General features: G+C 32.3%; 1 pseudogene; it reads right to left on the bottom strand.

Annotated features, from left to right (window-relative positions):
- Positions 1 to 11,373: 11,373 nt before the first annotated feature.
- LOC110598545 (MORN repeat-containing protein 5 pseudogene) lies at positions 11,374 to 15,671 on the bottom strand (annotated as a pseudogene).
- Between the last annotated feature and the right edge of the window lie 3,602 nt (positions 15,672 to 19,273).

The raw sequence follows: 19,273 nt of genomic DNA, 5'->3' as shown, positions 1-19,273 counted from the left end.
CTCTACTGTGTACATATTACATGCACACACACACATACACAAACAATTCAGACAGGGATATAGTTCCGCACAAAAATATATGTCTCTGATAGAAGATAGAGAGATGACAATATTTTCAAGAATATAGTTTCCTAGTGAAAACTTCTTTTGGAAAATATGACCTAAGTCAATTTATTCCAATTGAATGACACAGTAAGGGCCATCTTAGTTTGCAAAAGTCTTTGAATTAAATAATATAAGATGTTATATTACAATGTAAACGGTAGGATTTTTCATGCCACTACATAGTATTGGAAATACGAGTTAAGTCAGTTTTCCAGCTCACAGATTTTTCTCACTATTCCCTGAAAAATTGTAGGAGTGGGAAGAGAATTTCATTATACTATAAACTGTTTCCAATTTTTACCTTAGACAAACTGTGTACATAGAGTCAAACGGTACTCAGTTTGAAATAACTTGACACTGCATATATTAAGCTAACGGGAAGGCAACACAAGTACACTGAAACTGATTTAGTATGCAATATTTATCTGTGGGAGAGAGAAACACAATTCAATTCAGGCTGATTCATCCTCCGTTTTCTGTGCACAAAATCCCACAGGAGGTCATCTACTATCATTTTATACCTATTTGGTATGCTCGAATATATCAGGCAGTAATAGAGTAAAACCTGCCATCATGGCAGACAGGGTAAGCAGCTCTTCCCCATGTAGCTAGCATGCAGAGTTTAAGCTTTTGCTTTTTTCCCTCATCCACTTTGTGACTGTGAAATTACCATAATTGTTTTTGAAAAAACTTTTATATTTCCACTTTACCAGTCAAACTGGGAGGCCTTTCCATACTGTGTACTGTTTCTAACTTAGGATGAGTATCATTTTTGAGATTGGAGATGATCTTAGTTTTATTTATTTATCCAATTTGATTAATTCTTTTGCTGCTACCCGTTGATACAGCATGACTTATTTTTTTAACTTATTTTTTCTGGATTATGTTCTTGGCTCTCCAAATATAAATAACATTTCTTTCTTCAGTTTTCCAAATATTAATTTTTAAAACTAAATTTACTAGAGATTTATATACAACCAGTGATGTTATCTGAGGAAATAAATTCTGTCTTTGAGTACACTTAGTTAAATATATTTCTTAAAGTATTACTCTATCCTAAGTTACTATGAATTCTCTCTATATTAGATTGACATTATCTTGTTTTTATTATTAATATTTGCCTTTTATTGTTATAAAGCGCTTGAAAGTATTTTTAATAATAATAAGTTTTTAAAAACACACAAATTATGTATTCTGCTAAAAGAGCTTATTTTTTTTTAAAGAGAGAGTGAGAGAGGAGAGAGAGATAGAGAGAATTTTTTAATATTTATTTTTTAGTTCTCGGTGGACACAACATCTTTGTTGGTATGTGGTGCTGAGGATCGAACCCGGGCCGCACGCATGCCAGGCAAGCACGCTACCGCTTGAGCCACATCCCCAGCCCAAAGAGCTTATTTTTTTATAAGTGTATATGTTAGAGCTTCTATATCCAAATGACAATTATTCAAAATAGTAACTTTAGAAGATTATTGCTTATTTCAACGGTGCTACCAAAATTTAAAATTTGTATAGGATGTTTTCTGTAATTTTTCTGAGCTATCTTATAAAGTGTTAAAATGACCATTTTTATTATCTGATAATCATTCAATATTTTAAAATCAAAAGTCATTTTATTTCAGTTTCATTGCTTCCCATATTTTTGTTCAATTTGAGGGGATTTTGGCTCATTTTTAAGGTATGAAATCCATACATAATAAGTTATTGGTAATATTTTATTCAGAAGTTGCAATGATATGACCAAAATACCCAACACGAATAACTTAGAAGAGGAAAAAATATATATTCATTATTTCAGGGTTCTCAATTCATAGATTTGACACGAATGTTCTGGGCCCAAGATAAGGCAAAATATCATAGAGGAAGACATAGCAGAGGGAAGATGCTCCTTCCATGAAAGCAAAGAAAAGGGAGGTAGGGAAAGGTGCCATAGGGAATGTGAACTCTTCCAGGGCACAACCCCAGTGATCCACTTCCCCCAACATAACTACATACACCCCAACTACCTACAGTTACCACTCAGTTAGTCCTTTCAAACTAGGATGGACCCATTAAGTTACAGTTCTCATAATTCAATTATTTTTCTGCTAAACATTTTTATATTAATAAAAGAGTTTTAGGGAGATACTACATATCACAATATTCTGCACCTGACCTCTAAAATCCTGGCCATCTCACACTGCAAAATTCATTTAGTTCAACTTTAAGCATTCCATGACCTTAATAGTCCAGAATTGCCAAAAATTCCAGGTCCAAGGCTTTTTCTGAGACTCAAATGCAAACTCTTGGCTATGAGCCCCTGTAAAACTCAAAAAAAAAAAAAAAAAAGCAAGTTACATACATGCAATATACAGCGGTACAGAGTAAAGAGTAAACATTAAATATAAAGAACAGATGGGGCCATGCAAAAATAAAACACAACTGGTCAAACAGTTCCCACAATTCTTTGAATAGCATCTAGGACACATGACTCTGAGATATTATTTCTAAAGGGCTTGGGCAGCCCCACTCCTTTGGCCTTGCAAATTGCAATTCACATAGACTCTCTTTTAGCTTGGCTATCTCTGCAGCCATCAGCTTTTCTCACCAGACAGCCATCATTATTAGCTTCTCTTAATTTCTGAAGTTTTCATTTTGTCTTCACCCTCACAGATTCAGGAATCACCATCTCAGGAATGCCCCATAGGGATTTTGATCCTGATACATTTTTGCTTGGTCTCCCAGGCCTTACTTTGAAATCTTAGTGGAACTTCCATGAATCTCATCTTGCATTCCTGAAGTGCCACATGGATGACACCAGGGTCTGCTACCAGTTGATGCAATAGCTGCGCTCTCTGTGATCATAACTATAGCAATCTCTGAGTACCTGGATGGCCGAGTTGGACAAAACAATTTCCAAAGTATTCCTGTGAAAACAGGGAACTCCATGCATGACATCTTGAAAGAAAACTTTTCTATCTACAACCTAGAGATTGCAGTGGGTGTGGTTTTATAAATTCTTGAGATGCCCTCAAGCTATCTTTCCTAATATCTCAATGCAAAGTACTTAGTATCTCTTTAGCTATTGTAATTTCTTCAACAAACACAACTTCCCCAGTTTTACATGCACTTTTCTAGTCTAACTGCAAGTCTTTAAAATCCTTTAGATCTGTTTTCTGCTCTTAATTCTCACAGTAAACCTGGCTAAAATCTGCCATCAAAATCCTTGCCACTGATTGAATGCTGTGCTACATTGAAATTTCTTATGCCAGATCAATTAGTGCATCACTTTTAAATTCAGCCACACACAAAATCTCATGATGTGTGCAAAATATAGAGAATTTCTTGGCAAGAATATAACACAAGTGATCTATAGTTCAATTCCCAAGAGAATCTTCATCTCCCTCTAAAAATCTCATGAGCCTAATCTTTACTATCTGCATTCTGGTCTTCTGAGTTATCATCAGAATTGTCCATTAATCTTTGCTTACAACATTCTAAAGATTTTGTCAATCTGCATCTCCAAACTTTTCCAAATTACTTCCATAGTTCATCTTCAAAGATTTCTGGACCACATGGTCAGGTTAGTTGTTACTGTGATAACAACTCTACTCCAGATACAACTTTCTATTTTAGTCAGGTTTTGTGTCACTGTGACTAAAATATAAAACAAGAACAATTTAGAAGAAGAAAAGTTTACATACAGCTCATGGTATCAGAGGTGGTCTCCGTATGGCTGACTCCATTAGTCTAGATCCAAGGCGAAGTAGAATATTATGGGGAATGGTGTGGTTGAGGGAAGATACTCCCCTTATGGTAGTAATAACGCAGAGAGGGGTGGAGGAAGGGGCCACAGGAAAGGTCAATCTTTTGAGGGTATGCCCCAATGAAAATAGGCTCTACCTGCCAATGCAGTCCATTCAAACTAGGATGGACTAATTAGGTCACACCTCTCAGAATTCAATCATGTTACCTCTGAATAGTCCTGCATTAATACAGGAGCTTTTAGGTCACCTTATATCTAAGCTATAACAGGTAACAATAAAACATATTCATGATTAACTTTACAACTTTATTTTCTGCCTATTACTGAGTTTTCTTGTTTATGGCCCAGTTTCTCCTTCGTTATTTAGGATTCAACTACAAACAATGTTTCAGCCATTTTTCTCTTCATTTTCTTTAGACTAATTTTTGAAACCCTTGAATTCTATGAGTTTTAACATCTTCACTTCACTTTTTTTTCTAACATTTTTTTAGCTGTCCTTGGATCTTCTTTTATTTGTTTATTTATATGTGGTGCTGAGAATTGAACCTAGTGCCTCCCATACATGGTAGTCAAGCACTCTACCACTGAACTACAACTTCAGCCCTCTTCATTTATTTTCATGATGAATGCTATTGCCAATTCAATTCAGGCTTTTGTAAATACTTCTCTTGTGGGGACTATTTTTTTCTCAAATACCTATCTCAGCATCATTTTAATTTTTAAATCCTTCATATTATATCCTGGAGAATATACAATTTGCCTAATGCATAATTTCAGGTTGCACTTATCATTTGATGGTGCTTCTTTGGGCAAGTCTGTGGCTACAATAGGAAATAGCATCTCTTTCTGTATAAAATGATTAACAGGAATAAGTGGGTGCAGCTGGTCATTTCCAAGGGTATATTTAGAAGGATCATAGATTTTCTTCATCTTTTTTATTAAACATAGGTTAGAACTTAATGAAGCAACATGACCTTGTTCTAGAGTAGGATCTGAATGTTCAGCTAGAATAAATATCACTCAAAAAAATTAAAGCAAGACATTTATTTTCTTTAGCATAATATCAAACGCTTGTATTATGTAACACAATGCCATAATTGATGAGTGGAGGATGTATTACAAAATAAAGAGGAAGATTATGGCCACCTACCACTCAATAGACTTTATGGACATATAAGTTCTAAATGATCAATCTAATCTAGCTACTAAGATTCAGCATACTGAAATAATCAGTTTTAAAATTTTTATTGCTATAGCTGAATTCATTCTTTACCTGGGAAGTAATTATACAGAAGAATCATAAATACTACTTCCATTTTTACTCAATATTTTCCAATTCTGCTTCTTTTCTTGGAGAAGAGTCATGCAATTGAGAATCTATGCTTGTTAAAAAACCAAACCAAACATCAAAACCCAAATGTTTATTTTTTTTCCCTTTCCCTTCCTAGGTGCATTATATTTCCCTAAAACTATTAAAGAGACAAATTCAAAGTCATGCCTTTTCATAAAGTTTATACAGGTGATAAAACTGAGGTGGTGATAAGATAAGAAATTTGTCATGTTTCCGGCTGGCACTTATTCTTTTTAAATACAACTTTACCAAATAAATGGATAAATCAAAAGTTTTCTATAATTAATTAACAATTTCTAAGTATACAGTGGAGTTTCTGCTATAAATTTCTTCTACCATTCCCTAGAAATAAGGTGAAATTTTATATAAAAGTATTTATACTTTTTCTCTTTTCTGACTGGGTTTTGTTTTTTCTTCCTCTTGAGTCTTCCAAATACTGTTGAATAACACTGAAATATTTTTTACATATTAGACAAAATCTGGTCATGGAATACAAGTTTTATACACACAAACACACACACATACCTAAACATGTACATACACATACACGCCTTTAAGATCTTACAAAATGGACCAAGTATTACACCATAAGCAAACTTTTGCTGAGAAAAACATGGAATTGGCATCTGATTTCTTAATCATTTCAGACAATAGTCTTTTTGTTCCTACTATGTGTAGAATAGCAAGATATATAAAGATAAAGGAACTTGCTTAACTATTGAAATTTAAATAAAAAATATTTTGTCTTTACTCTGTGAATTAGAATTTATTGATTTCTCAAGGTTGCCTACATGTTTGAATTTGTCATTATCACCACATTATTTTTTTTTAACATAGTTTCTAATATATTGGGTCATTTGCTTAATTCTTGAATTAAAATCATACTGCTTTCTTTAGAGAAGTTCTCTTGATGGTAAAGTTTTAGTTATTTTGAATGACAATATTATGTATTTCTGCTGTGCAAGTCTAAGCTGACAAATTTTACATATTTACACTTTGGAAATATTATGTCATTAACATTATTGTGATGTGTGCTGCCACACTTATTTTTGTTATTTTTATATGACATTAGGATAGTAGTATTTGATGAATTTATTTTAAGATAAAATATCAGGGGAGAGAGAAAACCAGTGACATAAAACATTTCACAATATAGCATTCAAATAAAATAAAAATTGAAATATAAGAAGAAATATATATATAAAAAAATTAATAGTTGGAAATTTTAATATACATTTATGAGTACCATTATCAATAATTGGTAGGCCATGTAAAAATAATAGAAAAATATATAGACAAAATTCATAAAAATTGACATTTTTTTGTGTAGATCCATGTAGAGTACTTTCCTAGCATGGGTGATCCCCAGCATAAAAATAGCAACAATGAAAACAATAACTTCTAAAAAGAGACCTACCAACTTAAACAAAGAAGGGAGAAGATTGAAAACTTCTTGATAAGCATCCAATTACAAGATATGAGGAAATAACATTAAAAGACGTTAAATTTAAAGTGAAGGAAAGAAACAAAAGCAGAAGTTAATAAAAAATTAAGCACATAAAAAATTAAGCATGCAAAAATGAAAGTTAAAGGAATAATCACTTATAAAAATACATCATAGAAATGATAAACTTATAGTAAATTTCACATAAAATAACGAGGATACAATTACATTTGACACATGATAGATATTTTATAAATAAATATGCTGAATAGTATTTTTAAAAGCCCTTTTAAGCCCATAAATTAGATAATGTATTCAAAGCAAGTATATCCCTAGAAAAGTATAATATAAAAACTGAATAATGGAAAAATAGATACTATAACCAAATCTGTAGTTAAAAATAAAGCTATAATTAAATATTTCCCCAAATGAATAAATAATAAGACTCAAGAACTGACATTCATATTGAAGTTCTGTTCAAATGTGAAGGGCAAACACAGACAGTTTTAATATATAATAATTTCAAGAGAAAGAGACTTTCTGAAACAGAATTTACCAGAAGGACTACTATTGATAAATTAGCAAAAACTCTATTTGAATATTTTTTTTATCAAAAGATAACACAGAAGAATGAAAAACAAATAGTAACATAGAGATAAAATTTCCAACACTTATTAACATAATCAAGAACTTGTGCCCATGATTGATTTTAATAACTAATAAGAATCATTAGTGAATTAGAATAGAAATTTCTCATTCACTCTGCATGCCCTTTGATAGGGGTTCTTAGGGAGGTGAGACTTACAGCAAATCCATCTGGAACATTACTGGTCTCCCTGAGAGGTAACAGCAGAAACGTGTACTGAGTATATGATTTAAGGGGATAATTCTAAAAATTGGGCCTACATTGTCACCCCCACATGTTTCCTCTCAAAATGCAATTTACCTTCAGTCTTACTTGGTTAAGTCAATAGTATATACTACATTCCTCAGCAAACAGTTCGTTATCTTCAGGAGAAATTGAGGCCTGAAGAAAAGTTCCTCCCTGCTGATAAGATGAACACATGTTACCCTGAAAGAAGAACTTTTGTGAGCCTCACATAGACAAGATTCCAGAACTCAGGGATATAAGAATTCTCCCTAACCATAAAATCTATAAGGACAAGTTCCAATTAGAACCAGTCAGCATGGGCCAAAGTGACCCAGAGTTACCTTGGAACTTTACCATGCACAGTGGGTATTTGGAAGTCTGATGTAATCCTGCTGTCAGTCAAAAGTCAAGAGATGGACTTGGTGGGACTCTTTGGAAACTTCCCTGGGAACGCCAATAAAACTGAAGGGAAGGAGGTTCATGCCATTTTTGTTCTCTCTGAGAAGACCCACTCTCTCCCTTGAGAGTTTCCTTTTTATCCTTTTTTCTTTCCCTTCTAAAAAATTCCTGGCTGCTACTCTGAGGGACATACCTGAAATCATTCTGGTGTAATCACAAGAACTAGTTAGAAAGGGTTGCAGTGGTCATCTCAGCTCCACTGTAGGCCCTTGTTCATCAGGACAGAGATTAAAGAATTAGGAAATCACTGGGTTTGTTTTGTTTTGTTGTTGTTTTAAGTATTGTGCACAGAAGGGACAATCACATTGAATTATTTTAATAGCCACAAGGAATTGAATCCTCTTGCAGGGAGAAGTACCATGTGGATGTGCACCTTAGGTAGAGATGGAGATGGTGAAGATACTAAACATTCATGCAATCAGGCTCTCAAAGTGCATGTCACAGACTAGAAACACATTAAATGATAGTCATTTTCACTATTAGTCATGAAGATGCCAATTGAAACCAGTGAGATATACATTGATTTGTTCTATTGGCAAAATGAGAAAACAAAACAAAACAAACAAAACTCCCAAAAACCTCTGTTGTAACAAATTTAAAGATTTTGACAACTGAGATGCTGGGTATGTTAATTTGTAGAAAAACTTTGGAAACCAATTCGTTAATATATAGTAAAGTTGAAGATATAGGATACCCATGACCTAGTCTTCTATACAGCGAGGAATACTTTCAGAAGTATATTTAGAGACATATACAAGTATATCATAGCAGGATTGTTTTTAAAACTCCCAAATTACATTAACAATAAAATACACAAATAATCAACATTTTGTGCACTCTATTTACTAAAGTGAGCCAAATAATTATATAACATATACATTGTAATATAAAATGTATAACATATATTGTAATAACATTAATAAAGTATATAACTCACACAAAACCATGGATTTTTTTTCACAAACTTATTATTTATTGAAAACTACAACTTATAAATGAATATATGCTATGACTATTAATGTAAATCTCAGAGAAGGCAAAAATGTTAACTACATATTAATAATTATAATTATTTTTAATTATTCAGGTGCACACATGACTTAAAATGTTGACATTCAAAGAAGGCAATAATTATTTTTAAAAGTCATAAAAGAAAGGAAAACTAATAATGTTTGTTTGGTTTTTAAAATCAAAGACCTGTCCAGTCTCTTTCCCACGTTTCTCCTCCCCTTGACTTGCTAATGCCTGGAACCTTTTAAAAATTTACATATTTTCTATTTCAATATACCAGAAAGAGTAAAACTTTTCAATTTAGTTATAGCTGTGATTAAGCTTGGATTAATATTAATGTTATAATAAATTGGAATGAAAATAATTATTTTAAAATTATCAAGTGAAATTGGAATAGAAGTATACCAAATGTGAAATTTCTACAATTTTTGAAAAATGTCTTTTTTATTTAAGAACAAAACTGAGACTACCCCTCAGAGAAAAATCCTTCTCACAGCATCAATCGTATTTTCTTCAAGCAATTTCTGTTGTTTTGGCTTTTGCCAATCTGACAGGATTTCAGGCATACAAATTGCAGTATGCTTAGTTTAGCCAAATCAACTTGAAAAGTTCTTCCCATGAAAATCTCACTTCTCTAGCTCTCAAACAGATTTAAATGAGGAAAATCTGGTACTTAATGTTCTCCTGGTTAGGTTGCTTAGCGACCACTCCACCCTGCAGCTCACTCTGTGGCTTAGGTGTAAAACTTAACTATTGCAACACTTTTGGGAATACAAGTGAACTTACAAACAAAATCTAATAAAATATACCTGCAAAACTCACTTGGCATGTCTTTGGTGAGGCTAAATGGAATTTGTTCATTTACGATATCAGCTCTGTTTTCTTCTTCATAAATTGGAATTTGAAAGCAGCTATGAATGCATAATTTTAGAACTGATCACAGGGTTTACCTGTGTGTGTGTGGGGGGGGACATATGTGTGTTTAAAGATTTCTCTTCACTGATTTAAAAGAGTTCAGTTTAAGATATACAAGTTAGGTGACTGTTAATGACATCAATAAACATGTTAAATAAGTAAATATTTTAGTTCAGTTTTTTTAAGAGAAATGGTTTAAATGTTTAACTTATTTATAAATTTTTTGAAAGAAAATGTAAAATATTTCATAAACTGCTATCTCTTTATATATTATTTCATAGTTTTTATCCTTTATAGTATCAGACCTTGAGTTTCATGATCATCAGTAAAGAGTTCTGATTTCTAAAACCATAATAAAGACATTTTCTCATCAAATGCTATTCTTCAGTTTTTAACTAAATCCTTATTTGATAGGTCTTGTAATCTTTTTTTTAATATTTATTTTCTAGTTGTAGTTGGACACAATTCCTTTATTTAACTTATCTATTTTTATGTGGTGCTGAGGATGGCAAGGCCTGGTACCTGCTAGTCTAGTGCTCTACCGCTGAGCTAAAACCCCAGCCCTGAGGTCTTATCTTCTTAGTCATTTGTATTTCTAATTTTCAATTTGGGTCTGTCACAAAAATTCTCATAAAAATATTTTTCTAAAAACAAACGAACCATGTTCTTAGTTGTTTTCAACATATCTGTAAAATAATGAGCCAGGTATGGTGCACAAAATCTAAGCCTGGTTTAGCATATTGTTAGCATATAAATATTCTTTCTTGTGGTTCTTCTCAGATGCATTATTTGGAAAAAAGTATTATTTGAAGACATATGTAATCTCTTATTTCTGTTCTTACTATACATAAAACTAATTAAATTTTGAGACTTGATTATGGGTTTCAGTTATAAGTCTTACTTTCCAATTCGTATTTTCCTGAAGTCATAAAGAGAACTTGATTTCCCTCCCTTAATCATGAATTAAGTGGAGATAATAATATAGTTAATACCTATGGAGATGCATTTGAGATGTATTGTGTTTAACGATGGGAATAGTTATATTAGGAAAATCTTTAATTAGGTTTACTATTTTCCTGTCAATAGCAATGCATTGACTTTTCATGAAGAAATAGTGTGTTATAGATAAACGGTTTTCAAAATGAGGCTGTTTTGGTTTTTTATCAAATTTAAGAATTGAAAATTACCTTTCCCTAGGAAGAGGAAATCATTTCTAAAGCTGATTATAACTGAGGCATCATCACAGAAGAATATTTAAAGTATTAATTCCCATTGACTAGTTCTTTTGCTACCATATAATGAAAATGAAAATAAACTTTTTTTTTTTTTTTGAGTGCAGAAATCCTTTATTCCTGAGTCAAAATTTAGATTCTCGAATTACATGCTCGTGAAGGCAGCCAATGCCAGCAGTGCAGATGGCTGTGTTTGGTGGAGGCTAGTGCAGAACTCACAGTTTGGGCCTGTGACTCATGATCTCATCCTTCTGACAGGGCCAGATGATCAACATCATCTGCATTTCTCAGAATGTGGTTCCTATAGTCCTTGATTATTCTCCTGTTGGGGTTGTAGAGGCCATCTCCACAATCCTAGGAGGCTGGGGGGATTTTTCTAGGTGGGTCTATGTTGATGAGTTGAGAGATACCTGAAGGCTTCAAGCCAAAGTAGATCTCCCCGTGAAACCTCTGTCACAGCCACCGCAGTAGTGTCAGTTACACGGATTAGCATGGTACTGTGTGTAGCCCATCTGCAAATGTATACATGCTCTTGATGGCCAATCTGTTTCCCCAGACAAGCATCATATATACTCCCGCTGGGGAAGTACAGTGTTCCTTCGCTTTGAAACATGCCATCCTTCATTTCCCCATCATATCTTGTTCCTTCATTTCCCCCAACGTATCTTGTTAGGTTGGGAGGATATATTCAGCTTTGCACTCCATCGTCCCATCTACATATTCTGCAATGTATTTGCTCCCTGTGTACTACGAGATGCCCCCTTATAGGCTCTACACGCTGGGATCCCAACTTCAGTGAAAGTAAACATTTTTATTTGTGAAGTGTCAAAAATTTTAGAACCAGCAGGTAATACATAAATAAAGAATAAGGCTGAAGAACTTGATAGACAGGAGGGCTGAAAGGAGTGTAGGAAATAGAAACGGAGTTCTCATCTTGGATACAAAAATAGTACTATTTTGAATATCCATAATGGTATTTTTGTACATAAAACACTGGAATGCCTTATGTACTCATAGTGTGAGGACTAAATCCTTGAAATTTTAAATAAATAAATTTTTCATAAGTTATCTCTCTTAGATTGATCAGTTCAATAAAGAAGACAGAAAATGGATCACAGAATTTCCTAAGTAGGAATTCAGTGCCTAGAAGTTGTCTTTAAATCCTCTTATTGTTGTTGACCTCCTGGTCTCTTGTTCTGCTGAGTGTGCCCAAGGCAGTTCTTCCTGTCAGTGCCTGAAAAGAAGCATTGATTCTCTCCTAACTATTCAGTACAGCACAGACCAGCAGATTAAGAGAGGTGCTAATGGCAAGATCGGAAGTAGAGAAAACTTTTCAGAGGCGTGGGGAGGCATATAAGATTCAGAAATGCAGTTATTGCCTGTATTAAAGAATAGACACATAGCAATAGAGAGACATTTATTGAAGAGTATAAAAATGGATATAAAAACCAGAGCTGCCAAAGAGAAAAAGATAAAAGAAACAGAGGTGTTCCTTGAACAAACAAGTAACATTTGGGTAAAGAAGGAGGTGGGGGAAACAAAAGTGAGATGACAGATGGAGGTGGCTTACAAAAGTGCAAGATTATACTAAAGAACTTCAACTTAGCATTCAATAAAGGGTTAGAAGGTTCTCTAGCACAGACTGGAATACCTTTTCCTGTACTAGAAAATGAAATATTAAAAGGCTTTATTATTGCACTGGAGCAGATAATTAGGCAATTAAAACTATTAAAATTTGATAGAATATCAGAACTATAAAGCATGCCTGCCAAGTTTTAACTTTTCAAGCTAAGAACTTGGCTTTTGAAACGTTCACTTTGCTTTTAAAAATTATTATTGCCTCATTGCTGAATAAGTTTTCTTTCCATTATTAGGAAGCAGAAATATTGAAGGTAGAAGTAGGGTGTGACATTACAGAAAAATAGTAAATTTATAGGGAATCATATACAGAAAATGAAGAAACAGGGCTGTTCAATTGGAAAAATTTTATGAATTAAAAACAATTTTACTAGCTGGGATTAATTCTTTTTGAGAGAAAGACTAATGTCAAAAACATTTGTGAAGAGAATATACACAGAGACATAAGCATTCCACAACAAATTAACGCAAGTGTTATGTCTTTTTCTGATTTTAAATGTATGTGAATGTATCATATACAATAGCCTAAGGAACAAAGAAGATCTTAGAAATGAGAAAATATAAATTAAATTTAAGATTGATTGTAAATTTTTTAATAGATAAGATTTTTCAAAGCATTTACGTAGTTTCTAATTTACCATTATTAAGGATTTTCTAATATTTTACTAAAAATGAAAAAAGTAGTTAGGATTTGACTTCTAATTAGGACAAAGGGGAAAATATATTCATGCTGGGCAAATTTAGTCTCTTTTGTTATTTCACCTCAAAAATATCATTATCATAAGTTATCATTTGACCATTACTATAGCAACCTGGTTTGAACTGTAAAAATGAACTTAAATATTTCAGCATAGAAGAATTCTGAGAGCTTAGTCAATTTTTTATTGTTTTTTTAAACCCCCAGCAAATCATAGCCATAATGTGAATGACATTTTATTTTATACTTCCGATAAGAATTGGATCACATTTCAAGAGAATATTTGTAGTGTTTTAAATTATACAGCAATATATTAACATATTTCTGAGTAAAATGCAATAAACTAATTTATTTTAAATTTTCTTGGTAGCCTGTCACATTCTTGTAACACTGAAGATTAAGATTGTTAAGAAAAACTATGACTTTCAAGAATAAAATAAGCAAAATTCACTTACTAATCTGAAAAAAATTGTTTCAGAGAAATGTGTCTTTCTATTTAAAGAGTCAGTGTTCAGATTTCCAGTGAAGACAACTGATTAATGACATGCTGGAATATCTTACAGAAAACAAATGTTCATTGAGCTTTTACTAGACATTCATGTTCAAAAATAAGAAGAGGAGATATCTAAATGACCAGCAACAAAAAAAGTATCCAGAATTATGAACTGGTGTTGAATTCACATGGCCCAAAGAATGAAAAGCAGCAAATATGAATCTTAAGAGGTAGAATTTAAAACATATATGCATTCAAAGTTAAAATTAATCTGAATAAAACCAGGGGTATAAAGGAACTGTTTTGCTTATAAATAATGACCAGAACAAATCTGTCTGTTGACTTAGGACCCCAGTTGAAGACAGTTCCTTACCTAGGCTAATATATAATAGAATCAACTATTAAAAGACTGAAAAATTAAACTTCACTCTGTTTCAGCTTTAGTAAAAAAAAAATTGGGAATTAAATTGAAGACATATACTTTTGTGCACGCTTTAACAAATTTTTACTTTTTAAATCTATGGTGATTGTTCTAAAGACTGGTACTAAAGATCTGAATTAAAAAAAATAAATGAAGACTGATAGCAGCTGAATTCACAATGACTTTTTAAACTTTTAGTACATTACCAAATATAAGTATCAGTTTGGAATTAATCAGAAGATAGGAGCTCAAAAACAAAAAAACATAGAATGTATGGGAAATATTACAGGAGGCTATCTATTGACTCAAATGAGGAAAAGTAACAAAATTCCCAAGGAGAGTAGAGAGTAGCAGCATGCTAAAAAGATATGTGAAAATTTACATTAGAAATTTTGGTTTTGGCACTTGTTGGAACTTTGGCACAGTCTTTGAAAACTAGGTCAGGCTGAAAGGCAAGTGACTCACTTTAGATGGAGATTCAACCAAGAGATGTTATTGGGGGGTTGCCTGAAAGAGAAGAAACAGAGAGGAAAAGAGTAGCAGCAGCATGAGCCTGCAAGCTTCAGCTTAAGAAGGCTTGCTCTGGTGATGTGGTGGGTGCTGATTGGCAGGGTGACTCAGGAATCAGTGAGCAGACACTGTGTCTCTCCAGGATTGGTAGAGAAAACATTTGACTTTAGCGCCCTTTGGCTTGGTGCCCTTGAGGGAGAAGGGGTCGGGGTAAGGGATTACATGATGTTCTTCTTGGAAACTTAATTTAAGCTGGGAAAAACTCAATGGGGGAAATAAAACCAAAGGCAAGGTCTCACACATACCCAACACAGGCTCCATGTGCAGAGAGTTTGATCAAATCTAAACATTTAAGCTGATTCTAGGATATGACTGTAGTGTGATTATAATATTCAAAGAGTTTGGGTCAAAATAGTTCCAATGAAACAAGCATAAAATCTACAAAAATCTGGAAATAAAAGTTGTCTTTTATTTTAATTTAAAAATTCAGCTTTTAGTTTTAAAGAATAAAGAAACTCAGAGCTTCCTGACAATGTTGTTTTTGAGTAAGTTATACTTTATTATGAGATATAAATGTTTGTAAATTTAAGTTTTAAAGTACTTTCATAACCATTAGAAATTTAGAGTTGAAATTTATTTAAAATATTTCGATTTTCCTTTATTAAGGGCCTGAATTCATAATTCATGTATACCTGTGTGGCTTTATGCTGGGTCCCTACCACAAGATAGTGCTCTGTATTGGCCACACTGCATGGTCCTCTCCTTGATCTATAATTTATCATAGTCAGTTTGAACTGCTATAACAAAATTCCATATACTGGATGATGTATAGGACAGAAATGTATTTCCCATAGTTCTGAACTTTGGGAAGTTCAAGTTCAAGTTCAAACTGTCACTAAGGTGTTGAGGATCTTTTCTCTGACACATAAATGGAGACTTCTCTCTGCATCCTCACATGGTAGAGGGTCAAAGCACCACTCTGATGCCTCTTTTATAAAGGCACTTGTTACATTAAAAAGGACTGTGCCTTCATGACATAATTGCCTCCCAAAGGCTCATTTCCTAATACCATTTAATTAGCAATTAGTTTTAACATATGAATTTTGAGAAGAAACTTTCAGACCACTAACACAGTCAAATATTTCACTTGATATAGTAATTAAATAAATATGGCAATTTTAAAATTAAATAAATATCGCAATTTTTACTGTCAGTGATGTTCCTTGTTTCATAAGCATAAAAATATGTTCTCTAATTTCACATATAATTTTTCTATAATCTCGAACTTTTGTTGAATTGTTCTGGCAATTATTCCAATTGTCTGTTATTATTCCAATTGTCTATTAGCTCTTTCTAAATAGAACATCATTGGTTGTGGTAAGGCCTTGATTTTTCTTTTAGATCCTTTTCTTCACATTATTTCCTTAATTACTCAATATTAGCCATAGATTAATATTTGATAAAAATTATTAATGAATTACTTTCGAGAAATTAAAGAAGGTTAATTACTAAAAAACTAGCTTTTGATATATAAAACAAACTTCCTAAAATTTATTTTGCTAGTATTTTGTCATATATAAGTATATATATATATAAAAATATATATATGATTTTGTAGAATAATATTTATTGAACTATATAAAGGTACTATTTCAGTATATTTTAATTTGTTTAAAACATGATAGATTTTCAAAATTTTCATTGCAGTTTTAAAAACCTTTACCTCTTTAAAAAAATGGTCTCTAAAGTTCAAACATTTCTCTCAAGTTATCTATATTTAATATAAATTAATATTTACATATCTTCAAGATCCATCAAATGATTTTTAAATTTTAGTGATCGAAGTTACGATCAACATAATAAGTGTAAGAAAAATAAACAAAGAAATAGGAATAGAGAAAGAAAGGAAGGAAGGAAAGTAGGAAGGAAGAAGTAAGAAAAGGAGAGAAAATGAAAAGAAGGAACAAAGGAAGAAAGCTCAACATACATTAATATACCTCAGTGTGCCTAAATCATTCTTCTGTTCTCAAGTTAAACAATGCACTGGAAATTTATCAAATGAAACATTGATCTGACATTGCATATTTATATCTGCAATAGCACTGGGCATTATATATAAATATTTTTAAAATTATTACAAAAAATATCTGTTATGGGCAGAAAGTTTCAGTCTTTTAAATCTTGTATGAGGACCCTTCAAGAATATCAGATTCCAATTCAATAAGCTAGTTACAATGTATTGCAACTAAGAGCTCAAATAAAAGTCATACTATTTTTCTTTTAATTTTTTAAAATATGTTTTTAGTTGTATTTTCATGTGGTGCTGAGGCTAGAACCCAGTGTAAGGCAAGTGCTCTGCCACTGAGCCACAACCCCAGCCCATACTAATTTTTTTTAATGGTTAAAAAAGTTTGGGATTTGTTGTTTTTGCTAAACAATAATGTTTTTTTTTTTTTAATTTTGAAGACAGGGCCTTGAATTATTTAATTTTGATCCATTTATTTAATTTAAAAAAAAGGAAGGGCAAAGAGATCATGGGCCCAAATTAGTTGATAAGCCCCACCTCAAAGCTCTAGCCAATCACATGAGCATTGTCCACATCCCACTCAGTGCCTGATATTCAGGCCTGAGACCACTCTGAAGGCCCAGGGACCAGTGGCATTTTTAATTCTTGGCAAGTTAGTCAAATTAGACAAACTTGTGGGCTAAAGTCCAGAAATTCTTTTCAGGTTTTCTGCCTGATGATTGAGCACATATTTGCTTGGAAAGTTTCAGGGGATGGAGGTAGGGAAGATGAGCAGGAGCATGGCAGAGAAGAGAAACTTGAGTCCACTCAAGATTTTTCCTGGTCTAGACATTCCTTTTTACAGAAAAAAACTATTTTAACTAGCTGGAAAAGCAATTGTCAACATCATGTTTGCTGCCAATAAAACAAAAGAAATAGAAAGATATGGTTTTTGAAGAACATGATTACTATCCATAATGATAACATGTCACTTTGATATAGATACCCATTTTAATATAGATATCTTTCTAAAATAAAAGAATTAGTTTTTTGAGAGAAGGACTTGCTATGTTGCCAAGACTGGTTTTGAATTCACAGACTCAAGTAGACCTATTGCCTCAGCCACCTGAATAACTAAGATGACCAGCATGCACCACTGCACCTACTTCAAAAATACTTTTATTACAAATTGATGAACTGAAAGATATTAGTGACTATACTTGGATAATAGTACTAGTTATAAATCATGTAGACATGACTGAAAGAACATCAATTGTTCCGCTAAAAATTTAAAAATAACAATTAGAAAGAGCAGGCTTGTCTTTTACCCAAGTGAACCCTACAAGTATTAATATTTTCTCTGTATTCTATGATAGGATGAAGGCTGAGAAACACTGAAATTGAAATATATTAAAGATATTCAGTGATATTTAAAATTGTTATTAAATATTTAAATATCACTATTTAGATATCATTACTTAACTCTATAAATAATGATATTTAGATACTCAAAAGGCTAAAAAAAAAGAATATTCCAAAATATCCTGTGGAGGAATAGCAAGATAGCAACCATGAAACAGAAATGAAGGGTTATGGAGATTATGATGGGGCTCTCTAATATAGTTCCAAATGAAAAATAAATGGGAGTAAATTAAGTGAATGATAGAGGAAGAATTTGGAAAAATAACACTTGAGGTTATTCTAAAATGAAAAAACTTATGAATTATCAGACTGAGAGTAGAATAAACACATTATAGTAAAATTGCCAAACACCAGGACAGAGAGGATATTCTAGAGTCCAGCAGAGAGACATATTCAGATTATCTACAGAAGAATACTGTCAGAACAGCAGGTATTATTTTGTTACAGCAGCTTTGAAAATAAATTTAAATAATCACTTAGAAACATGACTCCTACAGACATGTGGATAAAAGATGTGCTTCCACAATTAAAAAGATGAATGTAAACTTAAGATAAAAAGTTAACATGAACAAATATAGGTAAAGCCTAATAGTAATTTTACCAAGAATTAAAAATAAAAAAATGAGATCTACAACAAAAAGAGAAAATAGAAAAATAAATTTATTTAATAATAAATGTGCAGTAAATAATGGGCAAAAATAGCATGTGGAGAAAGAAAATGTTGACAAGAAATTAAAATATGTAATACCATTTGCCTTCTTTTGGATAAAGAATAAGGAATTGATTAATATACGCATTTGTTAGAAAAAACATAGATTTAAGTTGAAATGACAATAACTGAAGGTGTACGAAGAAATCTACAGTTTTTTAAAAATTAAAATTAAGGGGAAAAATAACAAGAAAATAACCTAAAAAGGCCAGAAAATAGGACATAGCAAATGAAATTGTGTCAAATGC

Source organism: Ictidomys tridecemlineatus, chromosome 6 (genome assembly GCF_052094955.1).
Source record: "Ictidomys tridecemlineatus isolate mIctTri1 chromosome 6, mIctTri1.hap1, whole genome shotgun sequence".
NCBI classification, from domain to species: Eukaryota; Metazoa; Chordata; class Mammalia; order Rodentia; family Sciuridae; genus Ictidomys; species Ictidomys tridecemlineatus.
Note: the sequence above shows the minus strand (reverse complement) of the source record. Positions and strands in the feature narration are given on the sequence as shown.